Source organism: Pan paniscus, chromosome 8, assembly GCF_029289425.2.
Source record: "Pan paniscus chromosome 8, NHGRI_mPanPan1-v2.0_pri, whole genome shotgun sequence".
Classification (NCBI taxonomy): Eukaryota; Metazoa; Chordata; class Mammalia; order Primates; family Hominidae; genus Pan; species Pan paniscus.
Window position 1 is genome coordinate 112,300,141 of NC_073257.2, and position 6,234 is coordinate 112,306,374.

Below are 6,234 nucleotides of genomic sequence, written 5' to 3' on the forward strand. Positions count from 1 at the left end.
TTACAGATGTGAGCCACCGCACCTGGCCTCTATTTGTTAATTTTTAATATCAATTGTAGATGTTATCTTTTTAATATAGACAATCTCAAACTTTAGAGAAGTTGCAAGTACAGTTCAAAGAACCTTATCTTTTTCTGAACCATTTGAAAGCTAGTTGCCAGTTTAGCCCATCATGTTTGTATTCTTTCTTTCTTTTTATTATTATTTTCTCTCAAAAAGATAGAAACTCACACCTTTGCATTCTTTAGCGTGTGTTTCCAACAAGCATTCTCCTATATAACCACATTACAACCATAAACTCAGGCCTCGTTCAGTCGTCCCAAGAATGTCCTTTTTAGCAGAAGAATCCAATCTGGAATCATGCATTGCATACAGTCATCATGTCTCCTTAGTTGCCTTCAATTTAGAAGAGTCTTTTCCTGACTTTCACAATCTTGACATTTCTAGCTTAATGGCCACTTGTTTTTTAGAACATCCCTCAATGTGGGCTTGACTAATGTATCCTCATGATGAGACTCAGCTTACGCATCTTTGTCAGGACTGTCACCAAGGCACCAAGGCACCAAGGCACTGTGTTCTCACTGCATCCCATCCGGTGGCACGTGATTTATATTTGTCCCATTACTGGGGATAGTAATTTGGTTCAATTGATTAAGGTGGCGGAGGACGGGTACTTACTAATTATTTGGTGGGGAGACACTTTCCGACTATTGACTAACCTATTCTTCAGCAAATGGATGTCTCCTCACAGCACTTGGGATCCAGCCCTGCACACCAGCTTCCCCTCCACATGGCTGCTCTCTTTACCCACCCCTGCCTGGTCGCTTCTCCCCTGCTTAGACTCCAGCACCTGATTTTAAGCACCACTCGTCCCCACAACCACTCCTGTCATGAAGACATCTACCTTGCTTACCATTAGGCTTTTGGATTAAAGTTGTTTATGAAGGGAAGAAGGGAAGGGCAGAAGAGGGAGGAAAGAGGAGGGCAGGAGAAGCAAGAGGAGAGCAAGAAGGGGAAGGAGTGAAAATGCAGAGGAAGAGAAAGAACAATATTGATTTACTTTCATAATGGAGAATATGGGAATAATCTGAATTAATGTTAATTCAACATTAGAAAACACTTCTTTTAAATCTGAAAAACAATAAGGGTTCTTATACTACGTTTTTGTTTTTTGTTTTGAGATGGAGTTTCACTCTTGTTGCCCAGGCTGGAGTGCAATGGCGCAATCTCGGCTTACTGCAACCTACACCTCCCGGGTTCAAGTAATTCTCCTGCCTCAGCCTCCCGAGTAGCTGGGATTATAGGCATGTACCACCATGCTCAGCTAATTTTGTATATTTTTTAGTAGAGACGGGGTTTCTCCATGTTGGTCAAGCTGGTCTCGAACTCTTAACCTCAGGTGATCTGCCTGCCTTGGCCTCCCAAAGTGCTGGGATTACAGGCTTGAGCCACCACAGCCGGCACTACGTTTTAATTATTATTATTTTTTCTCTTTGGTAAAATAAGCTCATACTATGATATCCACTTAACGTGGAAAAACTAAGAAAGGGATTTCTCTAGTTCATATGGCAAATGACCAGCTGAGCTAGGATAAAAAAAAAATTGTAGGGTGAAATCTGTTACTATCTTGTCTCTACTATCTTTGCCTGGCTAGTTTCTGCCTTTTGTTTAAAAATTATAGGTAGGACGGGTGCCGTGACTCACACCTATAATCCTGGCACTTTGGGAGGCTGAGGTGGGCAGATCACTTGAGCCCATGAGTTCAAGACCAGCCTGGGCAACATGGCGAAACCCCATCTCTACAAAAAAATACAAAAATTAGCTGGATGTGGTGGCGCATGCCTGTAGTCCCAGCTACTTGGGAGGCTGAGGTGATAGGATGGTTTGAGCCCAGGTGGCAGAGGTTGCAGTGAGCCAAGATCATGCCACTGCACTCCAGCCTGGGCAACTCTCAAAAAAATGAAAGAAAGGAAAGAAAAGGAAAAAAAGAAAGAGAGAGAGAGATAAAGAGAGAGAAAGAAAGAAAGAAAGAAGGAAGGAAGGAAGGAAGGAAGGAAGGAAGGAAGGAAGGAAGGAAGGAAGGAAAAGAAAGAAGTAAAGAAAAGTCCAGGCACAATGGCTCATGCCTGTAATCCCAGCATTTTGGGAGGCAGAGGTGGGCAGATAGCTTGAGCTCAGGAATTCAAGACCAGCCTTGGCAACATGGTGGAACTCCCATCTCCACACTCACACGTGCACAATTTAAAAAGAAAAAAGAAAAATTATGTGTAGAGTTAGTGCTTATATAGCGTGATTGAAGGCAACTTTGAGGTTCCAAATACCTGCTGGAAAAAAGCAATTCCCCTACACAGGTTGGGAAGTAAAACACCCCCAAAAACCCACAGTGGTATAGCTTCCAGTAAGTGTTTAAGTACACACATGGAGCTGGGCTGGAGGCACGAGCTCATATTTCCAGATACTCAGGAGGCTGAGGGGAGAAGATATCTTGAGTCCAGGAGTTCAAGTCCAGCCTGTGCAACAAAGTGGGAGACCCCATCTCTGAAAACAAAACAAAACAAAACAAAGCACATCTATTGCCTGAAAGACAGCAGGCTTTTTAAGATAGAGTCCTTTAAACATCTCCTGGCCAGGTGCGGTGGCTCACACCTGTAATCTCAGCACTTTGGGAGACCAAGGTGGGTGGATCATCTGAGGTTAGGAGTTCAAGACCAGCCTGGCCAACGTGGTGAAACCCTGTCTCTACTAAAAATACAAAAATTAGACGAGCATGGTGGTGTGTGCCTGTAATTCCAGTTACTCAGGAGGCTGAGGCAGGAGAATTGCTTGAACCCCTTTGCAGTGAGCCGAGATCATGCCACTGCACTCCAGCCTGGGGTGACAGAGCAATACAGTAGCTTAAAAAAAAAAATCTATTGAGAAGGCTGAAGGCTGGGCACAGTGGCTCACACCCATAATCCTAGCACTTTGGGAGGCTGAGGTGGGAAGAACGTTTGACCCTTGGAGTTCGAGACCAGCCTGGGTAACGTGGCCAGACCCCATCTCAATCAGCAAGGAAGGAAGGAAGGGAGGGAGGGAGGGAGGGAGGGAGGGAAAGAAGAAAAAAAAGAAAAAGAAAGAAAGAAAGAAAGAAAGAAAGAAAGAAAGAAAGGAAGGAAGGAAGAAAGAAAGGAAGGAAAGAAGGAAGGAGGAAGGAAAGAAAGATCTATTGAGGCAGGACATGGTGACTCATGCCTGTAATCTCAGCACTTTGTGAAGCTGAGGCAGGAGGATTGCTTGAGGCCAGGTGTTCAAGACCAGCCAGGGCAACGTAGCGAGACCCTGTCTCTAAAAAACAAAAACTAAAAAAGTTAGTCATGTGTGGTGCTGCATGCCTGTAGCCCCAGCTACTTGGGAGGCAGGAGCATAACTTAAGCCCAGGAGTTTGAGGTTTCAGTGAGCTGTGAATACATCACTGCATTCCAGCCTGGGTGACAGAGGGAGATTCTGTCTCAAAAGAAAAGGAAAGAAAAGAAAAGAAATATCTATTGAATGCCTGCCTTGGGCCAGGTACTGCTAGGGAGATGGCAGTGAACTAGACAATCATGGTACCGGTCCTCATAGAGCACCACAGTACAAATATGATGAATGTTACAAAAGCAGAAACCACAGGGGCTAGGAGAGGGTATAATACGGGAAGCTGACCTGGTAATCTTTTTGGAGACTTGAAGAAAAGAGGAATTAGCTAAGTGAAAAGTCAGTGGGAGAAGAGAGAGGAGGCAGCAGAGTGCTCTAGGCAGAGGGAAAAGTATACAGTGAGGCCCTAAAAGTAGGGCCTCATAGAAATAGAACTAGGAGAAGGGTGGCTAGCGGTAAGGTAAAGATATAAGCAAGGAGGGACCACGACATAGAGGGCCTCACAAGCCATGGTAAGAAGTGTAGACTTTATCCCAAGGGCAATAGAAAACCAATGAAGTGTTTTAAGCAGGAAGGTGACATGCAGAATTGCATTTTTAAAAGATCACTATGGATCTAGCATGGTAAATAGACTGTGGGGGCAAGGATGGACACAGGGGAGCCAGTTAGGAAGGTATTTCGGTAGTCTAAGTTGAGATACTGATAGCAGTGAGGTGGAGAGAAGAGGACAATCTGGAGACTTCGGAGTTAGAATTAACAGCACCTGGTGATTCAATGCAGGGGGAGAAAGCGTCAAAGATGATTCCTTACCTTTTCCTTGGTAGCGCTTTCAATTATGACTAAGTAGTTATTTGTGCAAGTATTTGTTTGGCTGCCTTCCCCACAAGATTATAAACAACCCTAGGACAGGCATTTATCTTGAACACCTTACTTAGGTACATGCTGTAGCAGGGTGTGTGGCACATAGTGGTGTTTAAAAACGATGTGTTAAGGCCGGGCATGGTGGCTCATGCCTGTAATCCCAGCACTTTGGGAGGCCAAGGTGGGCAGATCACTTGAGGTCAGGAGTTTGAGACCAGCTTGGCCAACATGGTAAAACCCCAAATCTACTAAAAAAAAAAAAAAAAATAGGCCGGGCACGGTGGCTCATGCCTGTAATCCCAGCACTTTGGGAGGCCTCAGGAGATCGAGACCATCCTGGCAAACACGGTGAAACCCTGTCTCTACTAAAAATACAAAAAAAAATTAGCCGGGCGTGGTGGCAGATGCCTGTAGTCCCAGCTACTCAGGAGGCTGAGGCTGAGGCAGGAGAATGGTGCGAACCCGGGAGGTGGAGCTTGCAGTGAACCGAGATTGCGCCACTGCACTCTAGCCTGGGCGACAGAGCAAAACTCCGTCTCAAAAAAAAAAAAAAAAAGAAAAGAAAAAAATATGTATATAAATTAGCCAGGCATAGTGGTGGGTGCCTGTAATCCCAGCTACTCTGGAGCCTGAGGCAGGAGAATCACTTGAACCTGGGGGGCAGAGGTTGCAGTGAGCCGAGATCGCGCCATTGCACTCCAGCCTGGGGCAACAAGAGCGAAACTCTGTCTCAAAAAATAAAATAAAAACTATGTGTTAAGGCCAGGCATGGTGGCTCATGCCTGTAATCCCAGCACATTGGGAGGCTGAGGTGGGCAGATCACTTGAGGTCAGGAGTTCGAGACCAGCGTGGTCAACATGGTAAAACCCCGTCTCTACTAAAAAGCAAACAAATTAGCCAGGCTGTGGTGGTGGATGCCTGTAATCCCACCTACTAGGGAGGCTGAGGGAGGAGAATTTCTTAAACCTGGGAGGTGGAGGTTGCAGTGAGCCAAAATTATGCTACTGCACTATAGCTTGGGTGACAGAGTGAGACTCCATCTCAAAAAACAAAACAAAACAAAAAAAGCTATGTGTTGGCTGGGCTTGGTGGCTCACGCCTGTAATCCCAGCATTTTGAGAGGCCAGGGAGGGAGGATCGCTTGAGCCCAGGACTTTGAGAGCAGCCTGGGCAACATAGTGAGACCCCACCTCTACAGAAAAATAAAATAAAATTGGTTAAGAGTGGTGGTGCATGTCTGTAGTCCAAGCTACTAGGGAGGCTAAGGTGGGAGGATGGCTTCAGCCTGGGAGGTGGAGGCTGCAATGAGTCATGATCACACCAGACCCTGTCTCAAACAAAACAAAACTGTTGGTTACATTGTATTTCTGGTTCTCAGCAACTGGGTTTATGATGATATCACTCACTGAGTTTGGGACATGGAGAATGAAGAAGAGGTTTGGGGGATGAGTTTAGGTTTTTTTTTTTTTACAGAGTCTCACTCTGTTGCCCAGGCTGGAGTGCAGTGGTGCAATCTTGGCTAACTGCAACCTCTGACTCCCAGGTTCAGCTACTTGCCTCAGCCTCCCTAGTAGCTGGGATGACAGGTGTGCACCACCACACATGGCTAATTTTTTTTTTTTTTTGAGACTGAGTCTCGCTCTGTTGCCCAGGCTGGAGTGCAGTGGCATGATCTTGGCTCATTGCAACCTCTGCCTCCTGGGTTTAAGCTTTTTCCAAGCTATTCTCCTGCCTCAGCCTCCCAAGTAGCTGGGATTATAGGCACGTGCTACTATGTGAATTTTAGAATAGTTTTTTCTAATTCTGTGAAAAATAACATTGGTAGTTTGATAGGAATAGTGTCAAATAAATAGATTGCTTCGGACAGTATGGCCATTTTAACAATATTGATTCTTCTAGTCCATGAGCATAGAATGTCTTTCCATTTGTTTATATCACTTTTGATTTCTTTTAGCAGTGTTGTGTAGTTCTTCATCTTT